Source organism: Dermacentor variabilis, chromosome 7 (genome assembly GCF_050947875.1).
Source record: "Dermacentor variabilis isolate Ectoservices chromosome 7, ASM5094787v1, whole genome shotgun sequence".
NCBI classification, from domain to species: Eukaryota; Metazoa; Arthropoda; class Arachnida; order Ixodida; family Ixodidae; genus Dermacentor; species Dermacentor variabilis.
Genome location: NC_134574.1, coordinates 6989321 through 7009524, shown reverse-complemented (window position 1 = coordinate 7009524; position 20204 = coordinate 6989321).

The following is a 20204-nucleotide window of genomic DNA, read 5'->3' as shown; positions in this document are numbered from 1 at the left end:
AGCTGTGATTGTCGCTGCACATTGAGGCCGAGTACGCATTTGGGGATGGTGGCTCCAGCTGACGATATGCATATGTCCTCGGCACATGTGCTAATCTTCACCGTGTTAGGAAGATCAGATGCTAGGCGAATCAATGCAACATTGAAAAGAGTTGGACTGAGAATTCCTCTTTGTGGAACACCTCCATGGATATTTTACTTTCCGTTGTCGCCATCTCTTATCGACCCATACACCGTGAAGCCACTGAGGTAGCTAACAATCCATGCATATAAGCGGTCACCGACGTCTAAATCTTCCAATGCCTCAAGTATTTCATAATAGAGTACATTGTCGCATGTTCCTAATGTCCAGAAAAACAGTTCCAACTAGCCGAAGACCACAACAGCTCCAGTGGAAAAGTCGAAGGCAGAAGGAAAAAAAGCTTCCCTACAAAAAAATTGCCTTTATATGTCGGCGTACAATGGCGCGTCGTCGTGGCGTCAACGTGTCGCTGGCGAAATTTCCAAGCGTCGAGAGCCAGCTTGCCGACTTGCCCACCAGAATTCAGGAACAACCTTATCCTGTTGCCAAGACGCGAATGGTCTATCCAGTTTGCTACAGACCTAAAAGACAATTAGTTTTTTTAGTCTGTTCATTATTTCCGCCCTCCACAGCGATATCCTGGAGGTACTTCCTTTTTACTAAGCTGCGTTAATAAGTAAACTTGTTTTCCAATTCTCTAATCAATTTGTATTCTTGCTATCATTGTCGTGCGTAACCTACTCACAGTACTCAAGCAACCTGAAAAGAAATACTTTTAATTTTTGTCTTATTACGACCGCCATTGTGATGACGATAAAAATAACTTGAACTCATTTTCTCAGAAATAAACTCTGAATGAAACGCTGACGTCATCCTAAACACGATCTACGAGCGCCGTAGTATTCGATCATCTGAAACCCCTATACACATGCTTTTTTGGGGGGCGGGGATGTGATCTTGTTCCGTAGAAATGTCCCTCAGACATCTCAGATGTACTCGTTTTTATTCTCAAGCACCTACTGTAGACTGCCATCACCGCAACTCCATGATGTCCTGGTAGCAGGACAACACGGCGTGTCGCTCAAGTAAGGCCCCGTTGATTCATTTAGGTTCGCATATCCTACACTGTAAAAAAATTCCGTAATTGTATGGTGAAACCTGCCGTAAAAATTACGTAGACTGTTCAGTTTCATGAAAAACGGCGGAATTCTACGTAAAAAAAAAAAACGGACGTGAGCTCTGTTTTCGGAATACGGAGAGCCGTCCGTAATTTCATGTGGAGGGCAACTGAGCATGTTAAGAGCGAAAAATCAACACGCAACGAATATAAAGAAAAGACACGGCCCACGCTCACCAGCAGTTACATAATATCACCATAGGTAACGCTGCTTGAACATCATTCATACGCGAATCGTAAGTGCGCACACATAAACGGAAGAGGTTTCAGCGCTGGCGCTGCTTACCACCCTTCATCGCTTCTACACGACGGGTTGCATTTCTCGGCCTCAACAGTACAGAGTGGACAGCGACTGGAAATGGCGGTGTGCGGTGGTGGTATACCTGTTGCATTAGAGATTTCACTGAGAGAGAATAAGAAGGAATCGACGATGGACTGCTACGCAAGTAAGTGATTTAAGTGTCCTTTTTCGTTCTTGGTGCGCGTCGCGCGTGCGAAATGCACCGAGATGGCCGGTGACGGGCTCAACTGTGTTGTGTGAGCATGCCCTGTCAATGCCTTGTAACGACATTCCCGCTTGGCCATGAGGATTGATAAAGCCGCGGCATTGCAAGTCTGTGATAAACGGTGTAGCGTTTGTTTTGCTGATTTCATATAGATTACATTGAGACACGTAGGCAACGACAGCGACGATGACGTCTGTAGCAGTTCGTTATCGGCTGTATGTGGCAGGTGGTTTACTGAGGCTGGCATTCCAGTTTGCAATGTGTTTTGCTGTGTTCTTGGCATTCCAAAATAAAGTGAAGAGACTGTTCCCCTTAGCAATCTCTCACGACGCGGTGTAACACTTTGTTAGCCGTATTCAGCGACGCATTGCATCACAGCGAAATTCTATTTTTCCTTAAGCTTAGGACGCAGTGTCCTGGCTTGGTGTGCATAATCGCTGTGTTCATACTCGTAATTGAAAGGTTGCTTCTGGAATTGAAAGTTTGCTTGCGTATGAAGACCTCATAGAGCTTGTTGCATGCGATGCCTCTACATCACAGTGAATGGACGGTGTAGCGTGCTTGCTGCCGTAACCTCGTGCGATCTGGAGTGTTAGGTAACACTGGTGTAACACGGCGCCTTGGAACACTTTGGGATCGAGCCCGAGCAATCGTGCGCGATCGCAATTGAAAGTGTCCGCATGATACCCATTAAGGGTCGCTGGAGAAGAAATTGATTATTTTGCTAGTTGGTAAGCGGCATCAGATGTTTCGCGAATTTTTGTTTTTGTTTTGTTTTTACTTCAGACAGCTACCAGGCTGACTATCAACGTTCTGACGCAATACGTCAGCATTTCACGTAATCTGGGAGTGGACTGCCACGTAAATTTTGCCCATCTGCGGCCGTAATTGTAAAGCAAGTGCATGTGATAAGTAATTTTTAACGTAACCTTGACACAGAATAGCGGCGGCCCATAAGTGTGTAATGGACATCCAAAGTTACAAATTTTCCAAACTAGTATAAAAAAATCAAAAGCTGTGACAACACTGATGTTAAAGGCTGGTTCTAATACTGACTGTCTCTAGTTGCGTAGACTAATTTTCAGCATATAGGCATCACTACAATAATTATTCTAAAATACATGTTGTGAGTTATGTAGAGCAAAATGTCTGCTGTTTTGCCAAATAGAAGGTGCTTCATGAAGTCTTTTTTAAATGAGTTGAACGATACAATTGAAGACACCAAACGATACCACAGCAATCGGTAATTCGGTGACAAGCTTATGTGCAAGAGTAATTGTATATGAAAATGTTTTTGCTTTACTGTGGACGACAGGTCTGAAAATACCTAATATTATTTGCTTCAATTGCAGCTCTTGCACCAGTGAAGGATGTCTGTGTGCCGGTTTGCGCCCAGTTTCTCAGCCAGTGGGTCCGCTTGCAATGTCACTGTGCCAGAGCAGTCTGTCTAGTGGTGCTCTTTGTTCTGGTAAGGTGGGCCATTCTATTGTATATCTGTCTTGCATATGCAGTCTTAATGGACAGTGACTGCAAATGTTGGTGGAATGACGAGGCCTATGCAAGTAGAGTAATTTTTGCAGATGCATTCAAAGGATAATTGATGATTTGTTTTCCTGTGATAACAAATTGGGTCAGCATCAGCACGTCGACTTTCAAGGGGTAATGTTTCATGCCTGACTTGGATGCACATATGAGTGGTGTTTAAAAAGCACTTATAGTGCCAGAGTTCAAGATTTGAACCAACAGATAAAACACGCACCAATAAATAAGTGTTGGCTTAATGAGTATGCAAAAACACTGCACACTGATCGCTAGCACTGTCATGCATGGGCTCCATGGTAACTAAGATTAGCTACGAAGAAGCTTACTGTGAGCTAGTGTTGAGCTAGCAATAACAAGCGAGTATGCGATGATGTAATTAAGTGCAACATTGGAAGGCAACTTAACAATGTAAAATTATAGCCTGAGCTCGCAGCTGCGTTGCGTGGTCAGGCGACCAAAAGATATGAATATTTAAAAGGGAACGAACAGTGCTACTGCTAGTAAGAAGTGACAGCGTTTTACACAGCAACATATTCCCTTTGTCCTGTCTGTAGGCCTGTTCAGTTCCCTTCTAAACATGCACCAAGCAGCCCAATTCAGAACGCTCCGGAAGGTTGATCTGAATACTTCAATTTGCCAAGCAGGTTAGGTGATGACACGCTAGCATAGTGGGAGCTATTCTGAAAGTTATGTCCGCTTCGAAAATGTGTCATGAAGATACTTCACTGCTAAAAATTTCGCGCACAACTGCACGAAGCAGCATCAATAGCTATGTTGCTCCGCCATGTTGTGTCAAGGGTCTGTGCATGTTTTGTAAGATAATCCTTGAGTCATCGGCCGGTTTGTCCTACATAATTGCGGCTGCAGGACAGTGGGATGTTGTAAACAGCACCAACCGTAGTACCTATGAACTCCAGCACATACTTTTTGATGTAAGCTTCCCGTGTTGCCCTGGTCCGGTTAACATTTTCGACGTGCCCAGATTGCTTGGCACTGAAAATAAAAAGTGGTTTCAACTCTCTGAGCAATTTGCTTGAATTGATAGTTGCCTTTGTGTACAGATTGCATAACAGTCCTGGATTGCATAACAGATTACATAACAGGCCTTGGCTTTCTCGAAGTTGTCTGACCTGAGACGTCAGCTACGTTCAACTCCATTAAATGCTTCTTGGCAATGCATGCTAAAAGGCAGTTCGAACGCACGGTTAAAAGCAAACATTGTACTTGGTTATGGAAGCTCCCTTCCACGTCGGGGTGGTACCAAGTGTTAAACGAGCTCTCCGGTGTTCCTGTAGCAACAATATGCTTCAGTGTTCAGGTGCACCAATAGAAAAGGTAAAGACAACTTCGAGTGCAGGGAATAGCTCCAGCTCGATGCTCACCACAGAAAATCTTCAGGCCCGGATAGTGGAGCTTGCCTTTCAGTAGCAGTTTTCTTACTTGAACATGCGTGGCACTTTGTAGGAGACATTAAGAAGTTACTCAACCACTTTAATTGCGACTTTTCACTGCCGAGAACACTGTCAGCTAGTCGTAAAACACTAGCTGCTGTGAGTACCAGCATAGTAACGGTATTCTGCTTAATTGGAAACTTTCTAGCCTACATGACGTGAAGTAAGGCTACTAAATGGGTAGAGTGATTTGTTTTCTGTCTTCTCTACAAAAATTAGATGAGCTCTGGGAAGGCAGAAAACTACATTTCAATAGATGAAGTGCCAACAGAGACAGCACAGTCAGAAAGAACGAAGACAGGATAAGGTGCTACTTAAACTGTTTTTTGAGGTGAAAAGCGCTGAATATATAGCCATGGTGAGAGGGGGAAGAAAAAAAAAGGAGCACTGATTATGTGAATGCAAATGTGCGAAAATATGGAATATGTATACGAAGGGAATGATAAGATTAACCATAATCTAAAACTTATCTAAAAACATTCATTCATTTCTGTAAATAGTCGGAGACGGGGTGTCGAGACAGGCGTCCGCTCTTAGTCTGGCTGGCCTCCAACAGTTCACGTGCCACAGTGCCTCTGCTTTTAAACAAGATTGTTGTATCATGAAGCCTTGCTTCACATACTTGCTTATTCTCATTCTCACATGCCTCACAATGAAGCAGCAAGCTTGAGCCAGAACCATTTTTGAGTGAAAGCTTGTGCTCGTGCAGGCGTTCATTAATACATTGGCCAGTTTGTCCGGTTTACTCCTTCCCACACTTCAGCGGTATGCAGTATACGACCCCTTCTCTGTACTTCACAAAAGGGTTTGTGTGTTTACTAGAACACTGTACTTTCTTAGTCATCATATCCAATCAGACGGCAAAAAGTAGCAGTTTTTTGGGGCACGGGAGAAACCACAGGAATTTTGTATTTCATGATGAAATGTTTAAGATTATGCGCCACTTTGTGAGAAAACGGTATCACCACTAGTTTAGCTTTCTTTTCCAATGTTTGACCTTCTTCACTGCTTCTGTTTCTTTCTTTTTGCACCTTCTTCAACAACGCCTCCGAAACTTTGCTCAAAACCAAACAAGGAAAGCCAGCTTTCTTCGACTTCAAAATATGTTCGTCAAAGCTTTTGTGTGCCTTATGAGAGCACAATTCTTTAAGGGTGAATTCAAGGCACATAGTGGCAATCGCACGTTTAACAGTCTTGGAGTGCCTAGACTTATACTGCAACAATTAATTGCAAGGTTGGTATACCGACCTCGTGCCCGCAAAAAATTTCTGCCGTATCCAGTGGCGATACGGTATTCTCATGAAGTGGCGCGTAATCTTAAACACGTGCCCGTGAAATATAAAATTCCTGTGGTTTTTGGCGCGCCCCGAAAGCTTGCTACTTTGTGCCGCCTGATTGGATCTCATGACTCTAAAAGTAGAGTGTTCTATTAAACATACAGATCCTTTTGTGAAGTGTGAAGAAGCGGTCGTATACCGTGGAAGTGTGGGAAAGAGTATGTCGGACAAACTGGCCGAAGTATTAGTGAACACCTGTGGGAGCACAAGCTTTCGCTGAAAAATAGTTATGGCTCAATCTTGCCACTTCGTTGCAAGGCCTGCAGGAATGAGAATAAGCAAGTATGTGAAGCAAGGCTTCATGATACAACAATCGTGTTTAAAAGCAAATGCACTGTGGCACGTGAACTGTTCGAGGCCAACCAGATTAAGAATCGAGGGGATGCCTGTGTCAGCATGCCTGTGTCTCTGAATATTTACACAAATGAATGCATGTTTTTAGATAAGTTTTAGATTTTGGCTAATCTGATGATTCCCTTCATCTTCATCTTCTGTGTTCTCGCGCGTGCGCCTTCACACAATCAGTACTTCTGTTTTTTTCTTCCCCTTCTCCCCATGGCTACATATTTAGCCGCTTTTGATCTCAATAAACAGTTGCAAGTGGCGCCTTGTCTTTGTTCTTTTTTACTGTGTTGTCTCTGTTGGCACTTCATCTTCTGAAAGCTCTGCCTCATGTAGCCCCGCAACGTGTTCTACTGGAAAATTACCACTACACAGTGGTCTTCCCTTTCTTGACCTCATTGTTTTCTTTGGTGAGTGTCATGTGCACTGCATCTATGCCCCATCTTTTAAGGAGGGAGTTCTGCCTTTCGCATCAGCGCACTGCTTGGTTGTGAAGCTCTGGCACAGAAGCACGAAATAGCATCCTCAACAAGTCGAGGAGAACTTATTTACACAGGTCTAACATTGGCCTACAGTGTGACCACTGTGAGATCACATTCAGAAGGTCAGCCATAGTCTCAAAAAGACTGTTGGGAGAGCTAGAACATTTATTTGTCACGTCAAGCAATCTGGGTTCAAAAAGTTGAATCAGACAAGTCCTTAACATAAAGTGTAGCAAGAGCCACATGCAGCAGTTCAACTGTGTGGTTGTTTACAACATCCCGCCGTCCTGCAGCTGCAACTAGGCAGGACAAATAGGCCTAATATTTATTTGTTTGTGTGTGCAATCAATCAAAAGTCTTAGCCTGCGCTCGTGTTGTTTGGCCTTCTCCCATGTTTTCATGTTGTCCCCAAGCAATCGGTAGGAGTCCCATTCTTATAGAATTTGCAGTTATGAGATTCATGCTTTGGAACATGATCAGAAGCTACCAAATGGATGACATAATCCATCTACATGTGTTGGTGTAGATAAAATTGTCTGTGCGGTAGGGGTAGGGCATCATATGTGCTTGTTTAGAACTTATGCACTTTTGTTTCCAGAGCTTGTGGCACAGTGATTCAAACTATGTCTGTAAAAACAGTGCTACACGTTGCAAGGAAATGTTACAACACTTGCAGGTGAAGCTCGGTGTTGTGAGGTTATAGAAACTTGCTTTCAACTTGCTTTTTGCAAGTTTCTAGAGCATTTTTTAAATATGCTTCTTTAACTCCCGCGTGCATCAGTTCATGACTCAATATGAAACTGTCAACAAGCATATACTTTATGCCATTGGTTTCTAAAGATCACATGAATATAATTAACCCTTTGGGGGCCGATATTTATCGCCATACTCGACCGCCCAGGGTCTATTTCTTTATTGCAGATCACAATTCTTCTTAGAGATTTATTTCGAAAAAAATTTACCGTAATTTTTCTAGGGTGACCGTAAAGCGAAAAAAAATTATTTTGCGTTGGTATATATGTACTCTTTATTCATGAGTAACACTAATGAAAAAGGAAATAAAGTTATAAGAGTAAAAAATTGATACATTATTATAGTTGAAGGCTTTGAAAATGTCCACACGAGAATTTTTTGCAAGACTCAAATGTTCCTGCTCTTACACTAATATGTACATCTATAGCGTAATCGAAGTGTGTAGGTGCACGCACACAAGAAAACGGTGCGGTTGTGTGCCCATCAAAAAAGCAATACGTGTGACAAACTTTCGCTAATCTTCATCTTATCGCCAACCAGATGCAATTAGTTTTCGGGAGTCTCCAAAAAAAAAAGAAATAAAAGGAGCAACGGAAACGCATGCATGGCAGCATTCTTCCTATGCGCACCCCTGTGAGCACTAAATGAGCGAGAAGCAAGCAGTAGCCTTTTGAGCGATTAGTAACGAGATAGCCATCAGTTTTTCCAGCGCAAGAAGACGAAACCGCCTGCGAAAACAAAACCCAAACCGCCACCCGCCCGCGCGCGCACCAATGCGCAAGCGGTAGTACATACACGCGTTGGAGCGAACTAGCGCTAAAGCAAACCATGCAACGAAAACTGAGAGAGTGAAGCGTGCCAAAAAAGTGCCTGTATTTCCGCATAGTGGCAGCACATGACAGAAAAGAAAAGGTTAGGAAATTGGCGCCCTTTTTAAAGCTACAGACAGTGCCGTAAATATGCGGCACCGACCATTTTTGTACTTGTTCGCGGCACGGTATATTTACGTCATTAACGCTCGAAAGGTTAAGGAGTCACGCTCCTTGAAACAATTTCTCGTAACAATGTTGGAAAATACCACCTGAGGTTCTCCATTTTTATATCTGCTGTTTTGCACATCATAATTTTAATGAAACTGCATATTGTAGCTGCACAGCACAGGTCCCATTTTGTTTTATCACACTTATTTGTCTTTTATTCCCCTGCCCCAAGTCTTACTTCAAGAACTGCTATCTGCAGGCCGTCATAAAATTGCTTCAACAATGTCGACAGTTTCCAATATTTTTTATAACCATTCTCTCATGTGACCTAAGGAAAATTAACTTGATTAGCCTGACATCAAGATGAATTCGAAATAATTTATTTATTGTACTTGCTTGGTAGCACTGAACTGTTTTTTTATTCAATATAATACTTACAATTCACCTTTGTATTGCTCGATACCGGTAGAGATATGGTTAGTTATTCACCAGAAAGGATCCCGAATTTTCCACCTTCTTAGTGTAGGTTAGACACTGACTTGTTGCACTTCACAAAGAGCGACTTGTGGTTGCTAGGATATAAATGTTTACTGAGAATTTTCATACATCAAATTTGATTCTGTGTACTAGCATGTTTCTATTAGCATATATTTCATAGAGTTGAGGCTCCATAAAAGTACATTCTGTCATTCAATGTCTGTGACATGGTTAAGCAGGTTGACGGTATCTACTTAGAACTTCCTATGTTCTGGGGCACTTGTTTGCAACCTAAATTATGTGGTTTGGTGCTGTCAGTGTAAGCCTAATGTCGTTTTTTGCTCTCCCAGGAAGGACGCAAGCATTACTGAGGAGTCATCTGACCTGCGGCCACACTAATACTGTATTTGGCAAGGTCTATTACAGATCTTAATTCGTGTAGCACGTGCTATAATTGTGTACAATGTGTGCAGAACTTCAGTAAGTCGGCTGTTCGACAACAGGTGTTTAGAAATTAATAATGATAAAGGATGTTCAAGTTCATTAGTGATACAATTGCTGCTCACTGTTGAATTTTTTTTCCAAATTATATGATGAGCTATCCAGCACGTGCGGCTCTCCTGGCTAATTATACAAACTTTCAAATACGGTTAATTCTTTACCACAAGTGTACAGCAGTCGGGGACAACTGCTCACAGCGACAATTTCATAATATTTACTTACATGCAAAAGTGAGTCAAAGATCAGTTATACATATGAAGTTTTATGAAACAAGTTCATCATCATATTGCATACTTCACTGAAAAGTTTGTCGCGGAATTCTTGCTTCTATGAACAGATCAACAGTTGTCGAACGATGGTCGTCTCTATAGCCAGTGTTTTGGCAAGAGGCTTGTCTTCAGAACACTAACAAGAGACTTCTTCAACATGCAGCTTGAACTGATCAGTATGAAGACACTACATAGGATAAGAATACAAAGCATTAGTGGGCCTCTTCGATTATCAGTCCTTGACAGTCCTAGACTGCTTAGCACTGCCGTCCCGCATTTGATTTTCTCATTCGGCTTCGGAAGCCCCGCCCACCTGCCCGAGAGCAGCCAGTATCGCATTCGTTTTACCAGAAGTCGCAGACTCTGCGGACTCTCAAAGCTGTCAGCAGATATTTGTTCAGACATATGCAAGTACCTAGCAGAGGCGGCTGTCTTAAAAAGATGCACGCGGGCTTGACGCCATGTTTTAAAAGAGGCTGTGTGTTTATGTGTACATTGCGTGTTCCAGACAGCAAATATCATGCACTCAGCTATCGCTTCCGTTAAATCGATGCTTCATGTGCCATAATGCGAGGTTTTCATGAGTGGTCTAATTGCTGCAACCTTAGTCCTTGTGTTTTTTAAGACAAAGCACAGTGATCAGGCGCAAATGCTTGTTTTTCTTTATGTGTTTCGTGAAATCTGTCATGCTCATTGCTTTATGCATAGTAAAGAGGTAGATTTCGCTTTTCAGATGAGTGAAACTGGTGGACGAGGAAACGTATCATATTGCATGTAGATAGTTATTGCTGGTAGCTGGCGTGGCATACAGGGTGTCTCACGTAACTTGAGCCAAACAATAAAGATATGCAAATGTGGCGTAGCTTGACAGAACCAAGGTAATGTTGTTTGCCGTCGCTTTGACGTGGGGCATTCTGTATAATCAGAGCTTCACCGATTGCTGTTGACATGTGTGCTGATCTCTTTTGTTACCCAAATTCGAGATTTTGCTTTTGGATGTGCATGATTAGTAGACAATGTAGACGCGTTCTGTCCTAGACACACGTCAGCCCTTTAGTAGACGGTTTCACGAGCTTTGATGATATCGGCCTGTGCTTTGTGGGTGAACATTGATGTGGCACGACCGTGTTTTTGCTTATTTTCGTGTGGCAATGACGCTTAAATTTTGCAGGAAATGAATGAGCTGGCTCAAATACAGCGGTTAAGAGGCACGAAGAGCGAGAGCACGATCTAAACTGAGCTTTGTTAACACGTTCAATGTGCTCAGGCTGCGATTCCATTATGCAAGCTTTATGGTTGTGTCGGCGACATGGCCTCTCAGACTGCACCATTTTGAAGACCACGCTGCTGAATTTGCTGGGTAGGGCGCTATCTACAAGTAGCTAAAAGTACGAGGTCACGGGATTGAATCACGCCCTCGGTGGCCGCATTTCAATGGGGGCAAAATGTGAAAACACCTTTTTACTTAGATCTAGATGCTTGTTAACGAACCCCAGGTGGTCAAAATTTCCGGAGTCTTCCACTACGGCTTGCCTTGTAATCAGAAAGTGGATTTGGCACGTAAATCCCCATAATTTAAGTAGATAAGAGCAGACAACAGCAGCCAGTAGAGCGACTTCCAATCACGGTGCTTTCAAACAAAACCTTGGACAGTCCCAGGCAGCTGTATCACATGACTGCGAGGCGCCCTTCTGTCAATGCTATCCAGACCGCAAGCCACAGGCGGTTTGCGAGCAGTCTGGGACTGCACAATCGAAGAGGCGCAGTGCTCTCACATACATTATGTCCACTGCGGGATGAAGGCCTTTCCTAGTAATCTGTAAATAAATCTGGCTTGCGCCAACTGACTCTATCCTATGCTTCCATATTTACAAATTTCGTCATGGTGCCTAGTTCTTTACCGTCCTCAACAGCGCCTTTTTTATTTATCATGCATATCATTTTTTGTCGTTCCGTTGCTTGTTGAGCAAGCCTTCATTCTCAAGCTCCATTTCTATCATGCCAGGTTTCAGTCTCTTAGGTTAGTTTTAGCACAATGCAATGATGGTACTTTTAGGACTAATGGTAAGCTACAGATGGTGACTCAGTAATGTGCGACTTAAGTCTTCTAAACGATTTATTGTGTTTAAATTTTCTTCTACTGATCCAGGACTCCTGTGACCTTAAGTAACATATTTCATTGCCTTCTTGCCCTAGAAAGTATAACTGGTGCCTTCTTGCAGGCCTTTAAAGTGGCAACATGTGCACTCCAGATAATAGGACATGTTCAGATGAATTCAACTGGACATGCCTGGCGATCACTTTTAATATTGATTTAAAAATTTAATTTGCTGCCCGAGCCTGGCGACAATGAAATCAACCTTAGTTTCCCAAGAAAAAGCAACGTGTCTCTGTAAAAAACAATATACAATGACCTATTTAGTTAGATCCTAAGAAGCCAACAAACACTGACACCAAGGACAACATAGGAGAAATTACTTTAGTTAGAAGCATTTTCCCTGGATTTTACCGATTCCGCATTTTGGATAGATCCGAAGGAAATGGTGTGGTCGCTGCGGCTTTAAAAATATTTTGCACCAGGCTGCAGGCCAATAGCATTAATTCCAACTAATTACCACAGAGTATCCCCACTACGCTTTAACGAAGAAATCTTTTGAATCGAAACACTGCACAAATTGACCAAAGTTTTTTTTTCTTTGCAGTTATTAACAGCACGGAATTTCGCCGTCCTGTTGCCATGAGTCGTAGAAATTTGAGCAAATAGCTCTGTCCTCATTGGCTCTCAAAATCAGCGGGAAGTGCTCATGTTTAGGCATGTTAATAAATTACTCTTTTTTAAAATTTTTTAGGCGAGGCTTGATCCATTTCAGAAATTTCCCGTATTAAGCGCCTTCACATGAAGCAATGCAATCTGGACAAATATGTTGCATTATATGTTTGGTTATGGGATTCCAAGTCAAGAAACGGACAGAATAAACAGTACTGCCTGCCGGAGCCATGTATGGGGTCCAGGCATAGTTGCAGGCTTCTTTACAAAAAGGGAAAATTTTTTCGGTGAACACAGTGCAATATTATAACTTTTTAAGAAGATGGGAAGGGTACGTTGATGCATTCAGGACCGTAACTTTCAATTTCCACTGGTAGAGTAAAAAGAATATTACACATTGATACTTCTTCCGTGACACAACAAACCATATGCGAATAGGGCTGACAGCTGTTGTGACAGAGTTGCGGTGTAAGCATGGTTTCTTTGTATTGTTGCTATTCTAGCAGACTGTCAGCTGGATAATTTCTTTGGCTTGCTTGTTCTGCGCCGTAAGTAAACAACATGCATGGTTTGCACTTGTTTCAAGAGTGCTTCCTTGTTTTGGTAAACAGTAAAATCTGCAAGGTTGTTTAATGGAGCAGTGAAAGTTGAAAGCTATGGTCTGCAGTATGTGGCCATGGCAGCTCTACCTAAATGTGGGAAATATAATCTCCGAATGTCATAATGTGCACGTGAAATCTTTGTCTGTTCCAAGCAAACCATCAATTGAGTTGGGTCTTTTCTATCTGAAGCTTTTTATGCTATAAGGCTACGAATGAATATATACCTACATGGCTGAGGCTGAACCATTTCTTTTGAAAAGAGCACTTGTAGCGATAGTTGTGAATTAGAAATCATTGTTTATCTGAGTAACAATAGGGATGATGATGGTAAATAATTGAACAGCCCTAATTGATTGGTGTTTCTTTCTTTTCAGGGAAAGCCGAAGGCCTCTGCAAGCAGCCAGTCATTTTAAGTCTCAACCAATCCTTCCTCTAGTCAGTCACTTTCTAGTGTCTATGCGGAAAGGACTAGCGCAAGAGTGGACATGAGACACTAAAAAGGTGACAAGGACAGGCGCAAGCTTCCAACCGGTGTTCATTACAAAAAGGTATGTATATGTACTCTTGCGCACTTGGTCATAATCAGTAACAATCGTGCAAGTCAACATGGTCATCACAAATAAACGAGCGCACCAAGGCCTAAGGCGGCTTCCCGCATACAGACCCCAGATATCCAAATTCTTTAACAGTCAATGCTATAGGGATGGCTTGCTAACGCAGTTGCATTCTGCGATAGGCGCTGCCTCAATGATGAGTCTAGTGTTTTCCTTCACACTGCTTGCTATTATTTCTGCTTTTTCAAACAGTCGATGACATTTGCTATGCGACTGTTTTCAAACATTCGTTGAAATTGGGAGCAACGCATTCCAAGGAAACCCTCTCTCCCTTTTTGTACTTACAGACTATGTTCCCGTAGTCTCAAGTTTAGGCAACTTCCCATTTGTCCCACGTAACGCTGCCCGCAGGAAAGAGGTATGCTATACACTATTCCTCTTGAGCATTTGATGAAATCATTTCTGTGCACAATGTTGCATGATTTTGATTGTCTGCTGACAGGGCTGGTTTTGGCGCATAACTTAGATAGCTTGCGGGGCGCGGAGAAACGACCATGACTCCAGTCCTTTGGCCTATTTTCTTTAGTTACACCTTTGTGATACTGTTCGCAGGAATCTAGCAGTCTTCCCACACATTCACGCTATCTTGCATAAACTAAAAAAGAAATAGGCCAAAAGGCAGGAGTTTCGGTCGTTTTTCCCGCACCCCACAAGTTATATCAGTTATGTGCCAAAACCAGCCTTGTCAGCAGACAATCAATTTCATGCAACAATGCTCACAGAAAAGGAAATGCTCAGGGGGAGTAGTGAATAGCACACCTCTTTCCTGTGGGCAGCGTTACGTGGGACAAACGGGAAGGTGCCTAAATATGAGACTAGAGGAACATAATACGAAAGTACAAAATGGGGAGAGGGCGTCCTTGGAATCTACAACTACCAATGCAAATGTCATCCAATCTGAAAAAACAAATAATATCAAGCAATGCACAAGCAAGCACTAGGCCCATCATTGAGGGGGCAGATATCGCAAAAGGCAAATGCGTTTGCAAACTATCCCTAGCATTGACATTAAAGAATTTGCATACCTGGGGTCTGTATGTAGGAGGCCGCCTTAGGCCTTGGGCTGGCCTTATTGCGCTCTTGTAACTGATTATGATCAAGTGCGCAAGAGTATATATACATGCCTTTTCGTAATAAACACCAGTTGGAAGTTCGCACCTGTTCTTGTCACCTTTTTAGTGTCCCGAGTTCACTCTTGCGCTGGTCACTTCAGCATGGAATACCAACTAGCCCGGTCTCACACCCTGCTCTAGCGTCTAGTCATGCAAGTTCATTTTTTTTCAGTAAAGCAGAATCACAAGTCACATGTACGGGGCTCATTTTACAGCATTTCCGTTTTACGGAACTCACTGTTTTTCTTATCTGCAAAATACGGTCAACTCTGTGATCACAACTACGGAGCTCACCGTTTTCCATTTAACGGAAATTATTTTTGCGGCCTGTCCGTTCTACGGAAACACCGTTTTCCATTTAGCAGAAATAATTTTTACGGCCTGTCCCTTCTACGCAAACACCGCTTTTCATTCACGGAAAAGTGTCCGGCAAAGTTTTACCTGCAACTTTGACCGTAAACTGAAGAATGTTTTTTTACAGTGTAGGTCCCGCATCATACTTCGCCACATTCATTTTTCAAGCTATGCCCGAGCTCGAAAAGGCCATTCAACTCACTGGGCCCCTTTCCTCTGTTTATTCCCGCAAAGTGCGTGTCTGTCGCTGTGGTTACCAAGTACACTAGAGTATGTTACCACTCAAGTCTTTCTGACGAATTGAACAACTGAAGTCGCAGGCTTTCTTCAACAAGACGTTGACGTTCACCATACATATCTCCAAGTGCTTTTCGCAGACCTCGCTCACCGCTTTCTCTCCAGTGTCATTTGGAGATTTATTGTAATATTGTAATTTTGCTTTCACGCTTTTCGGTTAAAAATCAAACGCTGGACAAAAATGAGACCTACCGTTCTATTTTTTTCTTGTTTTCTAGATTTAAACCAATAAACGCTCATTCCTAACTGTACAGCAGCAACAGAGTCTTCAACAACTCGGCGTCATGAACGCTCATTTACAGAAATAGTGTTTTTTTTAAGAAAGGACATAAGAATGCTATATTTCGAGGCCATATTGATGCCAATACGGGCTGGCACCAGGTATCGACGAACAATCATCACAGTGGCGACGCACGTGGCAGATTACTGAATGACGAAAACATGAAAATACGGCTGCATTTCAGTGCTCGCAACTTATTATACACAGACTACAAAGCACCTGCCATCATGACACATTTTCTTTCGACAACAACGACACACAACGGCGGGCTGATAAAGCTCTGAAAGGTGTTCAATTTCATTTATCATCTCAGAACCACAAGCGTAGGGAGTGCCGCGCGTATACCGCGGCCACGTACTGTAGCCGCGCTCATTTTCCTCTGGCAAAATCGCCGCCGGCGGATTCATGCGCTCCCGTAGGCGGTGGCTGGGTCTGGCACTCCAGACCCAGCCGTTTAAGTACATAACCTCCTTGCATAGAAACGTCAACATGGTTGCTAACATATTGTTGGCTAGGATATGTCTGGCACGAAGCCCAAGACGGCACCTTGTCTTCTAACGCGTTCTTATGTTTGCTTTCGCGTCTCTGTGGGACGCGCACCGTAACATACTGCAATGATGCTCGCGTTGAGCGTATGTGAGGCGCGAAACGCTGTCCTCAACTGCCTCTTCTCTAACTTGTGCAGTAAATCCTTGTTTATAGTATTTCCGCAATAGACAGAATCACGAGTATGACAAGAGTAACTACAAGCGTCACGGTATGGTCGTAACTTGTCGCGACAGCGTAGTTGTTATCCACCGACCCTGTCACTAAGACACTAAGGAATACGGGGCGAGGTATGGCCGACGAATAATTGCCAAGATAGCGTTTCACAAAACGTCCATTACCAAGAACGGTGGGTGCTCATACTACCGCAAAGGACGGATGCTGGATATTCTAATATGGGACGCACGTTTGTCAAGTAGAGTGGCTCCTTCAAATCAGCAGGTGCCTGCTTGAAATTGCGTTTTAGAAAATTTAACACACGGCTAGCTTTGGCAGCAATATGAGTTACGTGGTTGTTCCAAGAAAGGTTGTTTACGAAGGTAACACCCAAGTACTTGTAATTTTTAACAAATTATAAGTTTCTGTCGCCTAAAAGGAACTGGGTAGGTAATGGATGCTTTTTATTTGGAAATTGCAGAACTTTACATTTTGAAAAATTTAATGCCATGTTCCATGTTTTGCACCATGCCAAGACCGAGTCGAGACCGCTTTGCAATTCATAAGAGTCACACATATCACGTCACGGTACGTGCAACAATCGTCAGCATACAATCTGACCCGATTGGAAACCCGGTCAACTATATCATTGATAAATATTAAAAAAAGAAGAGGGCCCAAAACTGATCCTTGGGGAACAACCGATAAGACTGCAATATCAGATGAACTTACACCTTTAAGAATAACGCGTTGCTTTCTACCGACGAGGTACGCTGCGAGCCATTTCAGCAGGGTGGGTGGAACTTTCAGGGTAGACAGTTTCAGTAATAATAAATTATGTGCGGCAGAATGAAAGGCTTTTTGAAAATCCAAAAATATGCAGTCAACCTGGTTACCATTGTCAGTTGAAAAAGCGATATCGTGAGCGAATTCTATCAGATGCGTATCACAAGAAAATACCTTTCTGAAGCCATGTGGCATTGGACAGAAAAAGTTGTTATCCTGGAGGTGCTTAAAAAGATTAGTGTAACAGATGTGCTCTAGTTGCATATGACACTTGTAAGGGAGATAGGCCTATAGTTTACAGTTTTTGTTTTGTCGCCACTTTTATGTAGAGGAACTACGTTGGAACTTTTCCAGTCATCGGGCAAGGCGCCGACATCCATTAATTTCTTAAACAGTGTTACTAAAAAGGGAGCGACAGAAACTGCACAGTTCAAGATGCAGTTCGGAATACGGCCAGGACCCGGTGCTGTGTTTACCTCGAGCTTCTCCAAAAGTAACACTATACCATATATTGAGAAATTTATGCCACTCATCTCCGTAAACTTATTCACAATATGTAAACCGTCGGTACGGTATGCCGATAGAGAAAAAAAACTGACTGAAAATAACGATTAGACTGTTCAGCCTTGCCTTCCAGATCCGAGCTATAGTTAGAGTCATCTATAATATCGGGAATGTTGTCTCTTACGTGCTGCTTACTTTTTACATACTTGCCTACTTGCTTTGGATTATTCTTTATTTTCCCGCCAAGAACACCCAGATGCGCACGCTCGGCCCTGCGCATCTCCCACGTTATAATCTTGTTCAGCTCTTTCAATTCACAATGCAAGGAAGGCTCTGGTGATTGATAGTACCTACGATACAAGCGGTGCCTTTTGTTTATCAAGGTTCGAATGGCGGCGTTCATCCAAAGCTTATCTGTTCGACACTTCCACGAAATGGTGCGTGATGGAACATACGTCTGCACTAAGGCCAGGAGTTTTGTCTTTAGTAGGTGCCATGTGGAATGTATATCAAGTCTGGAACTGTGGCGTCTAAATTCTGAGAGAAAGGCATCGAGTTCATGCGATAGTGAGACATAGTCTCCTCTGTCGTAATGAAATACCGTACGTGGTGGCGGCTTTCTGCGGCGCTCGGCAAAACAAAATAATCTTGCAATTACCACTTCATGGTCGCTTAAACGGGGAATTGTGGTGGTTGAAGAAACGAGGGTGCGATCGTTGCAGAAAATCAAATAAAGTACATTTGCACTACTACAGCCTATTCTAGTTGGGCATTCCACAAACTGAAATAGGGAATGAGTGTTAATCCTTTCACGAAAAGCAGCATGAAGAAGTGATGTGGTTTTTATATTTGGTTTAAGAGAGACCCATTCTACATTAGGTAAATTAACATCAGCTAAAATAACGTAAGATGCATCCATGGTTAGTAGGATGTCGCTCAATTCAAATAGGGGTTGTGGTGTTTTAGTGGCTGGAGATCTGTAATATGAACCAATAGCCATTGAGGAACCGTAGGCTAGTATGACCTTACACAAGACCGTTTCGCATGTCTTGCTTTCCGTGTTAAGAGGTATGCTGATCACTCCATTATCGACGATTACAAAGACACCACCACCATGCTTGTTACGGGCCTTCCGGTATACATTGTAATTAGCCGGAAATATCTCGCAGGTGCCTATGGTCTCGTCCAACCAGGACTCGGTGCCAATGACCACTTGTGGTTTGACCAATTCCAAGAGTGCAGCAAACTCTTCTTTTTTATTCTTGAGTTGACTGCAGTAGTTATCAAGTCGGATTTATGATCAAGTGTGCCCTCGACTACTGCTATTAATAGCTACCTAAATTAGTTTTGTAGGCCTCAGTTAGCTAATGATGTTTGATAATTCTTCTCTTATTTGCATTACTTGCCTGGGCCAGATGACTAAAATAAACAATGCAACAACATGAATGTGCTTTTGGATGCAAGCTACAAATAGTGGCTGTAATTTCCGCGTTGATTACTGCCGTTTCACCAACAATGGCTACAGCATGACTGCGCTTTGACGTGCAGACTGCTACTGGCGCCTTTCAAGGATGCCCTCGGCTACTGCTATTCATAGCAACCCGAATGAGTATTTTGGGCCTCACTTTGCTAATGATGTTTGATAATTTTTCTCTTATTCGCATTACTAGCCTGAGCCGGATAACCAAAATAAAGAATGCGACCACATGAATGTGCTTTTGCATGCAAGCTGCTAAAAGTGGCAGTCAAATTCACGTTGACTACTGCTGTTTTACCTACAATGGCTATAACATGGCTGCGCTTTGAAGTGCAGACACTAAAGGTGCCTTTCAAGCGTGCGCCCCCCCCACCCCCCATTGCTTCTATTTCACAAAAGTGCCCATCAAGCTCAACGGTGATTGACCAAATGAGTTTTCTGGGCCTCACTAAGCTAATGATGTTTGGTAATTGTTCTCTTATTCACATTACTTGCCTGAGCCAGATAACCAAAATAATGCAACCACATAATTATGCCTTAGCATGCAAACTGCCAACAGTGGCTGTCAATTTCGCATTGACTACTGCTGTTTCCGCTACAATGGCTACGCATGACCGCGCTTTGAAATACAAACTGCTAAAGGTGCCTTTCAAGCGTGTCCGGACTAATGTTATTTCATCACAGGGCCTGTCATGCTCGATGGTGGCTGCCCAATAGAGTATTTTGGGCCTTCTGACGTTGGCATTATTCATCTCAATAGGCTGGAAAAAACAGTAGGGACATCACAACTACCTGGAAGCAGGCCGCCTAACAGGGACATGTCGCTGTCCATTGCTCCGATTTGTTCAAGTGGCTTGATGAAATTAACAAT